Here is a 12,939-nt window from a genome sequence, read left to right as displayed (position 1 = left end):
GCCCAAAAACCAGAGCATCACCATGCAACATCCCCAACATGATGACATCACTTCCGTGTGTTGTTATTGCATCCCTACCCTCTCCAGGAATACCCCCAAAATCCCCACACCGACACAAAGGTAGGACCAGGCAACCCCAACTACGTATAGTACATATATTATATCCATTCCGGTTACTAATTTGTTTTTAGGTTCAATTCAAAGTCCTGATTATTACCTACAAAGCCCTTCATAACCCAGAATGCCCATCTCTGCAAGGCTGTCTCTCCTGATTTGCTACCCAGTTCTGCTCATCTAAGCAAAACCTTCTGAAAGGGCCACCCTGCAAATAGGTAAGAACAGTCAGTTTGGTGTAGTGGTTAAGCATGCAGGCTGTTGTCTGGGAGAACTGGGTTTGATTCCCCACTCCTCCACTTGCAGCTGCTGGAATGGTCTTGGGTCAGCCATAGCTATTGCAGGCCCTTGAAAGGGCAACTTCTGGGAGAGCTCTCTCAGCCCCACCCACCTCATAGGGTGTTTGCAAAGGGTAAGGAGGGGGAGGAGGGTCAAGGAGATTGCGACCGCTCTGAGACTTTTATTCAGAGAGAAGGGCAGGATACAAAGGGCGGGGAGGGCGGGACATAAAACTAATAAATTAAACTAAACTAAATATCATCATCATCATCACTGTTGTGGCTCAGACCTTGTGAGATGCTTTAGTATGTATGGGCATTTGCAGGGTACATTCCAAAGAATGTGCTAACTGGAATTATTCAGAAGTACATTTTTATAAGGTGAATAAGGTTGTGGCTAATGTTACTGGAATTTAAGGCAGTTTTCATAGTATGTAACATGCTGTGCTTATTATTGTTTTTAAAGTTGTCATCCAGCTTTATTACATTGTCTGTAGCGTGTAATATGTTATACTGTGGTTTTAGTGCAATACCCTCGAAATCTGTTTGCAGTTACTATGGTATAATTGTTGTTTGGATGTATTATACTGTTCTTACTGCATTATTTTTAAATTATCCATCCTGAGTTTGAGAAGGAAGGAAGGAAGGAAGGAAGGAAGGAAGGAAGGAAGGAAGGAAGGAAGGAAGGAAGGAAGGAAGGAAGGAAGGAAGGAAGAGTAATTACTGGTCTCAGTATTAAGTAATTTAATGTGACATACATGCCCAATTCATTGCTTATAGGGTGTATAACTTCTTTGAACAGAGGTAACAGGAGGACAAAATATGGTCAATGAAGCTTTGTAATGCTGCCCGTCATTCTCCCCCAAATGGTTGCTTTTCTCCAACTGAACTTTGTTCCATATTTAAAGCTGCACCATATTATAGGTAGAGCTGTTTTTACCATGCCATCTTATAGCAGTGCTCGCTCAGTCCTTTCAGCTTAGGAAGTAAGGATATTAGTCATATGATTTTCATCATTCCATCCCACCCTCCCCACAAGCTTCTTTTTTAATGACCGCTGTGCCTTGGCAACTCTAAAGCCAGAACGTCCAATTCATTATAACAACCAGCTACCACCAGTTCTTAAATAACAGCACATCAGTTCTCCTAACAACTTGACTTCTCCACCAACAAAGTTTAGGAAACAAGAAGATCTGTTAAATAAGGGAAGTGAAATGAAGTGAAAAGAAGAGACAAACCTCTACAAAGAGGGTTCCGTAGAGTTTGTGCAATCACCAAAAAGACTCTGCCCTTGCTAGATACCAATCTCAAAACCTAAGTGGATCTTCAAGGATAGTGAAAGGTCTCTTGTCTAAAATATATCCAGTTCTTCTTGAGGTCCTGTACCCAAAACTACCAACAGGTTTTGATATATGGGAGAAAGAACTGGCTGGGGAACTCACAACAGATGATTGGGATGCTGTCTGGAGTTCTCCCTTGAATAAACGTATCCATTCAATGAGGTCACTTCTATAAATTTATTGCAAATTGGTATCTCTGTCCTAATAGATTTCATAAAATAAAGCTGGGTCTTAGCCCTCAGTGCTGGAAGCTCTGTGGACAAAAAGGCTCTCCAATTCACTTATGGTGGAAATGCCCCAGTATCCAACTCTTTTGGTTGGCTATTTCTAAGGCAATTTTCCAGATTGCTAAAATCTATCTTCCTTGCTCTCTGAAGCTGTTTGTATTTGATATTTGGAATTATATCCAAATTGCCTGAAAGATAAGAAACTTTATTTCCACATTATTAGCAGAGAGTCATTTGACAATTGCTGCTTTCTGGACAGACCCAGCTGGACCGTCTTTGAATAGAGGGCATGAGAATCTTTGGGAGATCTGTGTTTTGGGTGGGAAATGTACATAATCCCTTTTCCTGTAGCTCGCAACATAGTGCACAATGGAGCAGCTATGAAGTCCTCTGGAATCCTGTTTTTGACTACTTAGAAGCCAGAGGCGTCCTAACACAGAAAAAAGATTACAGACTCTGTTTTTTTCTTTGACTCCCCCCCCACCCCCCAAAGCTGGTATACTTTCCAACACCTCAGGGGGATTTAAATGTGTCTGTATATGTGTTCCTTGCCATAGGTGATTTTTATTGTATCTAATATTTAAAATTTGGGTTCCTGCTATTGATATCATTAAGGTTGTTCCATTGTATAGCCATAATTCAATTTCTACCCTTTACGTCTTTTATAATCCTTGATTGTTGCATGATGCGGGCTGATTTTCATTTCTTCCCTTTCCTGTTTTTTTTCACAAAATTTCAATAAATATTTAACTGGGGGGGGGGTGAAATCCATCTGAAATGGTCTTTTAAGTAGGGCTTTGTTGGCAGATCTTGGGAATCTATAAGGGACACTCCCTGATGTACTCTGGATCTCATATATTTGGTGCTTAAAAGGTTAAAACCAGCATCTTGAAGCAAGTTCAGAAATCCTTTGTTCACCATTGAAGAGTGCAAGCATGATGAGTTTTCTTCAGCTTACACCTGACAAGTAATGTGTAGCAGCATTTTGACCCAATTGAAATGTCCAAGCAGGTTTTAAGGAGATATCCCCATGTCAAGTGCATTACAATAGTCTTAAGCTTGAAACTACCAAGGTCTGGATGCTGGTGGTCTTTTAGCTCACCAGGCCATGAGTTGTATAATTATTTCATTATATATTACAATGTAGTAGTAGTAGTAGTAGTAATAAGAATAATAATAAGAAGAAGACAACATTGGATTTATACCCCGCCCTATACTCTGAATTTCAGAGTATCAGAGTGACTCACAATCTCCTTTACCTTCCTCCCCCACAACAGACACTCTGTGAGGTGGGTGGGGCTGAGAGAGCTCTCTCACAAGCTGCCCTTTCAAGGTCAGCTCTGTGAGAGCTATGGCTGACCCAAGGCTATTCCAGCAGCTGCAAGCAGAGGAGTGGGGAATCAAGCCCGGTTCTCCCAGATAAGAGTCCACAAACTTAACCACTATACCAAACTAATAGAAATAAAGTGCACAATTGTATCATCCCTAAACCTTCACCCACCCACCCCAATCCATGGAAAAATTGTCTTCTGCAAAACTGGTCCCTGGTGCCAAAAAGGTTAGGGACCACTGTTCTAAGGAACTGAGGGGAGACTTATCTGCTGAAATAGCCATTGAGTGCTTGACAGGGATTCCTTCCCACTGAGAGGATGTGAGGTGAGATATCTGGATGAAGAATGTGAAATGAGAGGTCAAGAGGCGAGCCATAGCCCAGATGTTATGCAAGTCTGTGAGTCAGATGGGTAAAAGGAAATGAGCAGTAGGCTTGGGAATACTGAGGAAAGGCTTGCAAGACAAGAATAGGTGCAGTCGTAGTGAAGCAACGGAAACATAAGGTATAAGTTCCCGGAAAATTATATTAGTGGAAGTAGCTTCTAGCTATGACCTCCTAATCCCTGGAATTCATTCAACAAACAGGCAAGTTGCCATGAATTAGTCTGAGTGCCCTATAGCAATTTATGATTATCATCAGAAGGGTTTTGTTCATCTTCACTGTTTATCACATAAGAACCCTGCTGAATCAGACCAAAGATCCATCATCAACATCCTGTTTCTAGCAGCTGCTGACCAGATGTTTCTGAGAAGCTCATAAGCACAGCCTGCGGGCAAGAGCACTCCCTCACTGGTTGCCTCAGGTCAGTGATATTCAGAGGTATATTGCCTCGACATATGGAGGTACCATTAAAAAACAGGATGACAAATAAGGAATCCTGCTGCAGCACACCAAGGTCTGTTTCATTCAACACAGGGACTAACCACATGCCTATATGCTAGAAAGCCAATGCCTCCCATTGCTGTTTGGCCCCTTCGACTGCTATTTAGAAGCATGCTGATCCTGAATCTGGAAGCTCCACTGGGGATCATAGCCAATTGAGAACCGCAGCTAGTGCACAACACAGCAGCACGGGTGCTGACAGCGACATCTGTGCGGGGACGCATTCAGCCCATGCTGCACCAACTGCACTGGCTACCAATAGAGTATTAGATCCACTTCAAGGTTTTGGCATTAACCTTCAAAGCCCTATGCGACCAGGGACCTGCATATCTTCAGGACCGCCTCTCCCCATATGTGCCCCACAGAGACTTATGCTCCAGCAATTAACATCTTTTAGCCATCCCCAGTCCGAAGGACGTCCAGTTAGCCTCAACCAAGGTCGGGGCTCTTTTGACCCTGGCCCCTGCCTGGTGCAACAAGCTCCCTCCTGAGATCAGAGCCCTGCAGGACCTGTTACAATTCCTCAGGGCCTGCAAAATGGAGCTATTCCACTGGGCTTTCTGTTGAGGCAATGGACGTCCAAGTCCATCCTGGCCTCCCTTCACTGACAGTGCTGATTCCTCTGTTCTAATGAGTTATCCCACAAGTTGCTGGAACCACGGAGGAACAACTATGAGGAAAAGCACTGTCTCGTCTCTGTGCAAACACAAAATATAACAAATATCTGTGTTTACTAGCAAATACAAATCATAGTGTTTTCAGTCGCATATATTAATCAGGAGATCATACAATAAAATATCCTTCCACAGCACACGCTACTCCTGCTGTTCTTTCTGTAATCAATGTCCAAAATAATTATATATAATAATGAAAGTCCAACAACTAGAGAACCAGTCCAAAATCATTTCAGGTCCAATAGCCCTTTTTCCAGGGACTGTTTTCTCAAATAATGAAGTGCAGTAGGTAAGTAGTGCCGAAAATCAATTGCTACATTTCAATATGCCTCATTTCTCCTTGCTTTCTCAAATATATTCACAAATATTCATGGAACATTTCTGCAAATTACCTCCATGTCAGCTTTTCAATTTCAAAAAAATTCAATTTTAAAAAAAATATTGTTAAATTTCTAATTATTGCTATTTTAGTCACAATCTCTATGTGACTCCGTGACCCACCCTGAGCCCGCCTGCAGGGAGGGTGGGACAAAAATTAACTAAATTAATAAACTACCCTCCATGAACTGGAGACACTTGTCCATTAATGTGGTCTATTCCTCTTTCAAAGCCAGCTAGGATCAGGTTGGGGGAGAGAATGACACTCACCACAAAAGGAAGCAGTCTGATGCATCAGATTTAAGATGTGGAGGGGTGTGTGTGTGTGGAAATGAGCCTCACAGAACTCTAGGGAAGGCAGGTATGTCAATTGGATGTGGAGAGGATTGGGTGAAACCAGGAAAGTTGAGACCTACAGGGCTAAGAAGGAGAGTAGCAAAGGAATGGAGGATGAGCAGGGGATGTCTGTACTGATCCCTAAGTGGCTTACAAGTAAACAAGGAATACACAGGATGCAGGTGCCGATAAGGGAACAAGAAAGGGTTGGAACCCATTATGATGGGGACAGAAGGAATGAAGAGAATACCCTGTAAGGCTACTTGGGTGCAGACCCAGAGAGTCACAAGTCCAGTGGAGAAACAGAGTTCCTGCTAAATCTCTGGAAGACCCAGGGTCCAAATTTGCCCTCTGCTGCTGATCTGGACATCTTAAACATATGCAGCTGTGAACCTAGGTTTCTTTTTCATAGACTAGAGAAGGAATGAGGTCTGTGTGTGTTAACCCCCTTCACAACACTATGGTTATGGGTATAATGACCGTATGGGGTTGATGTGCTTAAAGGGATAGATGAGCTTCATGGAAACATATGAAGCTGCTTACGACAAGTCCCCCTAGCTCTGTGTTGAATGGCAGTGGCTTTCCAGAGTAAGATCTTTCCCAACAACAGCTTCCTTTAACTAGAGATGATAGAGAATACTCAAGGGTGACCACCTAAAGATTCATGTGAACTTGCCATATCCCCATGCTCTTGGACCTCAAATGGAGAGAGTAATTGACTAACAGCAGCTTTCCAAGGCCTCCCATACAGATAATATTTCACAGCCCTTCTGTCTGCAGTTCTTTAAATTTAGATCCTGAGGAATCAAACCTGGAATGGGGTACATGCAAAGCAGTTGCTCTGCCGTTGCACTATGACCCCTATTAAAGGTCTGGATGGATGAACCCAAGGCTTTTTTTGAGCAGGAATGCACAGGAATGTGGCTTTGTATGAGGGGTGTGTGACCTAATATGCAAATGAGTTCATGCTGGGCTTTTCCTACAAAAAAGCCCTGTGTGAAACAATGGTGCCATCAGGGGGTGTGGCCTAATATGCAAATGAGTTCCTGCTGGGCTTTTTCTACAAAAAAAGGCCCTGGATGGACCCCTTGAATAATGTGACATCAGCCTACACATTTGGCAAGCAATACAATATGTCTGTATTGGACAGGCCTGCTATAACTGCTTGAAGCCCAGCCTTCTGTTCTTGCCTGGGCAAGAGTGGGATTTGGATTTCATCACTTAATTCACCCCTCCAGCTGCAGGGAGGCCTCAGTGAACACATCAGTTTAGACTCAAGTATGGCTGCCCCCAGCCATAGGCTGGCACTGGTAGGCTACTTCTGCTGGCCTTTTCCTAGTTCCTTCCCCCTTAGCTTTGTCTTGTTACCTGGGTGCCTTTGTATAAATATTCTAGTCACTGTGTCGTCCTGTCAGACCCAATTTAGAAAAGTACCTGCCTGTTACAAATATTTTATAGTGCTTGAATATGCAATGTATATAACTTCCCACAGAAAAAAATCCATTATACAATTCTGTCTAATTGAAATTCTACTATCGTAACAGTAGGGGGGAAAATGAAATTATTATTCTGGCAAAGTTGCAGTCCATCGTGAAGACCTAACTGATCTCCCACTCAAAGAATCAATTCCCTTTCATCTTTGATGAAGATGTGAGCTCTGTCAGACATGTTTTCCATATACATGGGGCATTCGCTACTGAAATTCAGCAGTACCACCAAATTTTATCAGCAGCAGGATTTGGGTCAAAATACATGGCTTAGGTCAAATCAGGACTTGACTCTGAAATGCTAGGCAGTGCTTTCATCATGTCCTTTATACATCTAGCCAGGAACTGTTTTTAATTAAGGCTGTCAACAGATTAAAAGAAAATTAATCATTTAAACATTAGTCTTTTTGGACAATTAATTAATTAAAATGTGTGAGCCATTTTGTGATATTGAAAAAAGGGTAAGAAAACTGATAGTTTCATAAGAATCTCATTTGTGCAATTGCCTTCACATGTTTTTAATGCCATTGGTATGGACGTAAATCTGACTGGCTATATAGTGATATCATCCAGTTCATTATATGATTTCTAATTGTCTGCACGTGGATATCACCTGATGGGCAACACAGAAATCAGATTGATTATATACTCTGCAGTCAAAGATGGAGAAGCTCCTTACAGTCAGCAAAAACAAAACCTGGAGCTGACTGCGGCTCAGATTATGAGCTACTCATCGCAAAATTCAGATTTAAACTGAAGAAAACTAGGGAAGCCATTAGGCCATTGAGGCCTGACCTTGATCATATCCCTTATGAATATACAGTGGAGGTGAAGAATAGGTTTAAGGAACTAGAGTTGATAGACAGAGTGCCTGAAGAACTATGGATGGAGGTTCGTGACATTGTACAGAAGGCAGCAATCAGCACCATCCCAAAGAAAAAGAAATGCAATAAAGCAGAGTGGCTGTCTGATGAGGCTTTACAAATAGCTGAGGAAAGAAGGAAAGCAAAAGGTGAAGGTGAAAAGGAAAGATTCACCCAACTGAATGCAGATTTCCAGAGAATAGCAAGGAGAGATAAGGAGGCCTTCCTGAAGGAACAATGCAAAGCAATAGAGGAAAATAATAGAACAGGAAGGACAAGAGATCTCTTCAAGAAAATTGGAGAAATCAAGGGAATGTTTTGTGCAAAGATGGCCATGATAAAGGACAAAAATGGTAGGGACCTAACAGAAGCAGAAGAGATAAGAAAAAGGTGGCAAGAATACACAGAAGAATTATACAAGAAGGATCTCAATGTCCCGGACAACCATGAACATAAGAACATAAGAGAAGCCATGTTGGATCAGGCCAACGGCCCATCCAGTCCAACACTCTGTGTCACACAGTAGCAAAAAAATTTATATATACACACACACTGTGGCTAATAGCCACTGATGGACCTGTGCTCCATATTTTTATCTAAACCCCTCTTGAAGGTGGCTATACTTGTGGCCGCCACCACCTCCTGTGGCAGTGAATTCCACATGTTAATCACCCTTTGGGTGAAGAAGTACTTCCTTTTATCCGTTTTAACCTGTCTGCTCAGCAATTTCATCGAATGCCCACGAGTTCTTGTATTGTGAGAAAGGGAGAAAAGTACTTCTTTCTCTACTTTCTCCATCCCATGCATTATCTTGTAAACCTCTATCATGTCACCCCGCAGTCGACGTTTCTCCAAGCTAAAGAGTCCCAAGCTAAAGAGTCCCAACCATGACAGTGAAATCGATGACCTTGAGCCAGACATCCTGCAGAGTGAAGTCAAATGGGCTTTAGAAAGCATTACTAACAAAGCAATTGGAGATGATGGTATCCCAGTTGAGCTATTCAAAGTCCTAAAAGATGATGCTGTTAAAGTGATGCACACATTATGTCAACAAATTTGGAAAACACAACAGTGGCTACAGGATTGGAAAAGATTGGTTTATATTCCAATCCCAAAGAAGGGTAATGCCAAGGAATGTTCAAACTATCGCACCATTGCACTCATTGCACATGCCAGCAAGGTCATGTCAAAGATCCTACAAGCTAGACTTCAGCAGTATGTAGATCGGGAACTACCAGAAGTTCAAGCTGGGTTTCAGAGAGGTAGAGGAACTAGAGATCAAATTGCCAACATTTGATGGATTATGGAGAAAGCGCGGGAGTATCAGACAAACGTCTATTTCTGCTTCACTGACTATGCTAAAGGATGATGAGTCTGCGTACAGGAGGGAAGTTCAACAGCTGTCCCTTTGGTGTAAAGTAAATAATCTTATTTTAAATATAAATAAGACGAAGGAAATTATAGTGGATTACAGGAAGAGTAGTTTGGACACCCAGCCGTTGTTTATTGATGGTGTTATGGTAGAACAGGTGACAGAATGGAAGTTTCTGGGAATTACCATGAAACAGGATCTAACATGGGGGGCAAATACTTTAGCTCTAGAGAAAAAGGCCCAGCAACGACTATACTACTTAAGACTCTTAAGATCACTACAACTGTCAGGGAGTCTGCTGGTTGCCTTTTATCGTAGTTCCATTGAGAGCATTTTATCTTATTGCCTCTGCGCGTGGTTTGGGAGCTGCACGGAAGCAGAGAGAAGGGTGCTCCAAAGAGTGACGAGAAGAGCACAAAAGATTTGTGGATGTTCTCTCCCCTCATTGGTGGATCTGTATAATATGGCATGTAAAAGGAAGATACAAATGATCCTAAGGGACCATACACATCTGGGCCATTTGCTTTTTGAGATCTTACCGTCAGGTAGACGATATAGAGTGTTGAAGGCTAGGACAAACAGATTTAAGGACAGTTTCTATCCAAGTGCTGTGGTTAGGTTAAATGCAGGGTTATGAAGGATTATCTGTTTTAGATGTATTTAATGGTTTAAATGGTTTTAATGGTTTTATGAATGTTTAATGGTTTTATGAATGTTTATTTAATGGTTTAAATGGTTTTAATGGTTTTATGAATGTTTATCCGTTTTAGATGTATTTAAATGGTTTTAATGGTTTAAATGGTTTAATGGTTTCAGATGTATTTAAATGGTTTATGAATATGTGTGTTTGATGTGTTGGTATGTTTGTGGAAGAGCACCTCATTTCGTTGCTCTCTTTTTGTTGAGAACAATGACAATAAATTCATCTATCTATCTATCTATCTAAAGCCTTTGATTGTGTGGATCACAACAAACTGTGGCAAGTCCTTAAAGAGATGGGAGTACCAGACCACCTCACATGTCTCCTGAGAAACCTGTATAAGGGTCAAGAAGCAACTGTCAGAATGGGTTATGGAACAACTGATTGGTTTAGAATAGGAAAAGGAGTTCGACAAGGATGCATATTGTCACCCTGCTTATTTAATTTATATGCAGAATACATCATGCAGAATGCTGGCCTGGATGAAGCACAAATCGGAATTAAGATTGCTGGGAAAAACATCAACAACCTCAGATATGCAGATGACACTACTCTAATGGCAGAAAGTGAGGAGGACCTAAAGAGCCTCTTGTTGAGGGTGAAAGAAGAGAGCACAAAAGTAGGCTTGAAACTCAACATCAAAAAAAACAAAGATCATGGCATCTGGTCCCATCACACCTTGGCAGATAGAAGGCAAAGACATGGAAGTAGTGACAGACTTCACTTTTCTGGGATCCAAGATCACTGCAGATGGTGACTGTAGCCACGAAATTAAAAGACATTTGCTCCTTGGGAGGACAGCTATGGCGAACCTGGGCAGTATAATAAAAAGTGGAGACATCACCCTGCCAACAAAAGTCCATATAGTCAAAGCGATAGTATTCCCAGTAGCTGTGAGAGCTGGACCATAAGGAAGGCTGAGCGCAGAAGAATAGATGCTTTTGAGATGTGGTGCTGGAGAAGACTCTTGAGAGTCCCTTGGACTGCAAGAAGATCAAATCAGTCAGTCCTAAAGAAATCAACCCAGACTGTTCCCTGGAAGGTCAGATGCTGAAGCTGAAGCTCAAATACTTTGGCCACCAAATGAGAAGGGAGCACTCACTGGAGAAGACCATGATGCTAGGAAAGACAGAAGGCAAAAGAAGAAGGGAAATGGCTGGACAGCGTTACTGATGTAACAAACATGAATTTGAGCAGACTTCAGAGGATGGTGGAGGGCCTGGCATGACTTTGTCCATGGGGTCGCAAAGAGTCGGACTCAACTGTGCGACTGAACAACAACAACAAAAATTGTCTATGATCACACAGGTAATTCAGCCAGTATGGGAAAATAAGCACGTAAACCCTGGGAAACAATGATATGGTTGGAAGATATTTGGGATGCTTAATGGCATGTCTTCCAACAGTCTGGTGCTTGAGAAGATTATGACTGTGTTGATATTTGATAGGTTGGATGAGATGGAAAAATTTCAGAGAAATTATAGAACACATTAGAATGTATATATAAGATGGATGGATGGTTGAGTGGACGTCTGACTTCCACTAGCCTGCCCAACCCTCTGTCACAGAAAGAATTTTTTGAAAGGTGCTTCCACAAAACTGGGTTTGATTTCCCACTCCTCTACATGCAACCAGTTGGGTGACCCTGGGTCAGTCACAGTTCTCTCAGGGCTCTCTCAGCCCCACCTACCTCACAGGGTGTCTGTCATGGGAAGAAGGGAAAGAGAATGTAAGCTGTTCTAGGACTCCAAATGAAGGGCAGGATATAAATCTAAACCTTCTTCTTCTTCTTGCCTTCACCATCTAGGTCAGAGGGAAAACCCCCAGAGCACACACTTGAACAGTATAGTACTTCAACACATATAAACATTCAGGAAGGCTGACTTTACCAAATGCTGAGATTTAGACTGTATGCTCCTATGGCAGACACCTGCCTTTTTGGCTCATGTAATTTTATAAGGTGTCCTGATGATGCTGTGATGAACCAAGAACACAGTTCTAACAGAGTTACACCTTTCTAAGTCCTTGACACCAGTGTGTTTAGAAGGCTTTAGTTCAACTCAAGAAGACAGTTACGCCAGGAGCAAAGCAAGATTGGTGAAGCATCAGCTCCCCAAGAAGGGCACAGTCCTCTTTCTGATGCCAGCCAGGTCTGTGTCTGTCTGTCTTTGTTTCTGCTGCTTTCCATTACTCGGGTCTCTGGGTTCGAAGGTAATTTACATTTTGCAAAGTTTTGCCTCTCTTTCCCTTTTGCTCTCATTAGCAGCCTCCAGAGTAAATTAACAAGCTCATTGATCTGAGCAGCTCCATTTGGAGAAGGACAAAAGGCTGGAGATGCAGCCGGCTCTGTGCTGCCTCTCAGTGCAGCTAGGACCTTCCAGCCAAGCAGCAGAAGCAACAATACACCCAGAGCAAAGAAGCCCATGTGGTTTTTGTGCTTCCCTAAGGAACAGGAAGCAGCCCAGATGTGAATCAGTTCTGCTGAGTGACCCTGAGTTTTAGTACTGAGTAGAAAGCTGAGGTAGTGTTTAGAGAGTCTAGGTTGGAAAAACCTGAGTTCAAATCTTCCCTCAGCCATGAAACCTATTGGGTGACTCTGGGCTAGCCACTTCAGGTTTCACCATAGAGTTCTGGGTGACTCCTAGAGCATCCCACAATGCAGTGACATCACTTCCAGACACATAGCCAGAAATGACATTACAGCATTGAAAGATCATCGTAGCGGTAAGTCCTGTTCCTGCCAGTCTCCTGTCTTTCTCCCTATCAGTAGTAACGTCTTTTGCATAAAGTTCCATATTGCATCCCCAGCATCTAAAGTAGACTACTCCTTGCCTGAGATCCACTGCTAGTCCAAATAGACAACATCAAATTAGATGAACTGATGCTCGGGACTACTATAAGAAAGCCTTATGTTCCTAAGAGCCAGTTTGGTGTAGTGGTTAAGTGTGTGGACTC

Source organism: Heteronotia binoei, chromosome 12, assembly GCF_032191835.1.
Source record: "Heteronotia binoei isolate CCM8104 ecotype False Entrance Well chromosome 12, APGP_CSIRO_Hbin_v1, whole genome shotgun sequence".
NCBI classification, from domain to species: domain Eukaryota; kingdom Metazoa; phylum Chordata; class Lepidosauria; order Squamata; family Gekkonidae; genus Heteronotia; species Heteronotia binoei.
The sequence above is the reverse complement of the archived record's forward strand: the minus strand, read 5'-3'. Positions refer to the sequence as shown.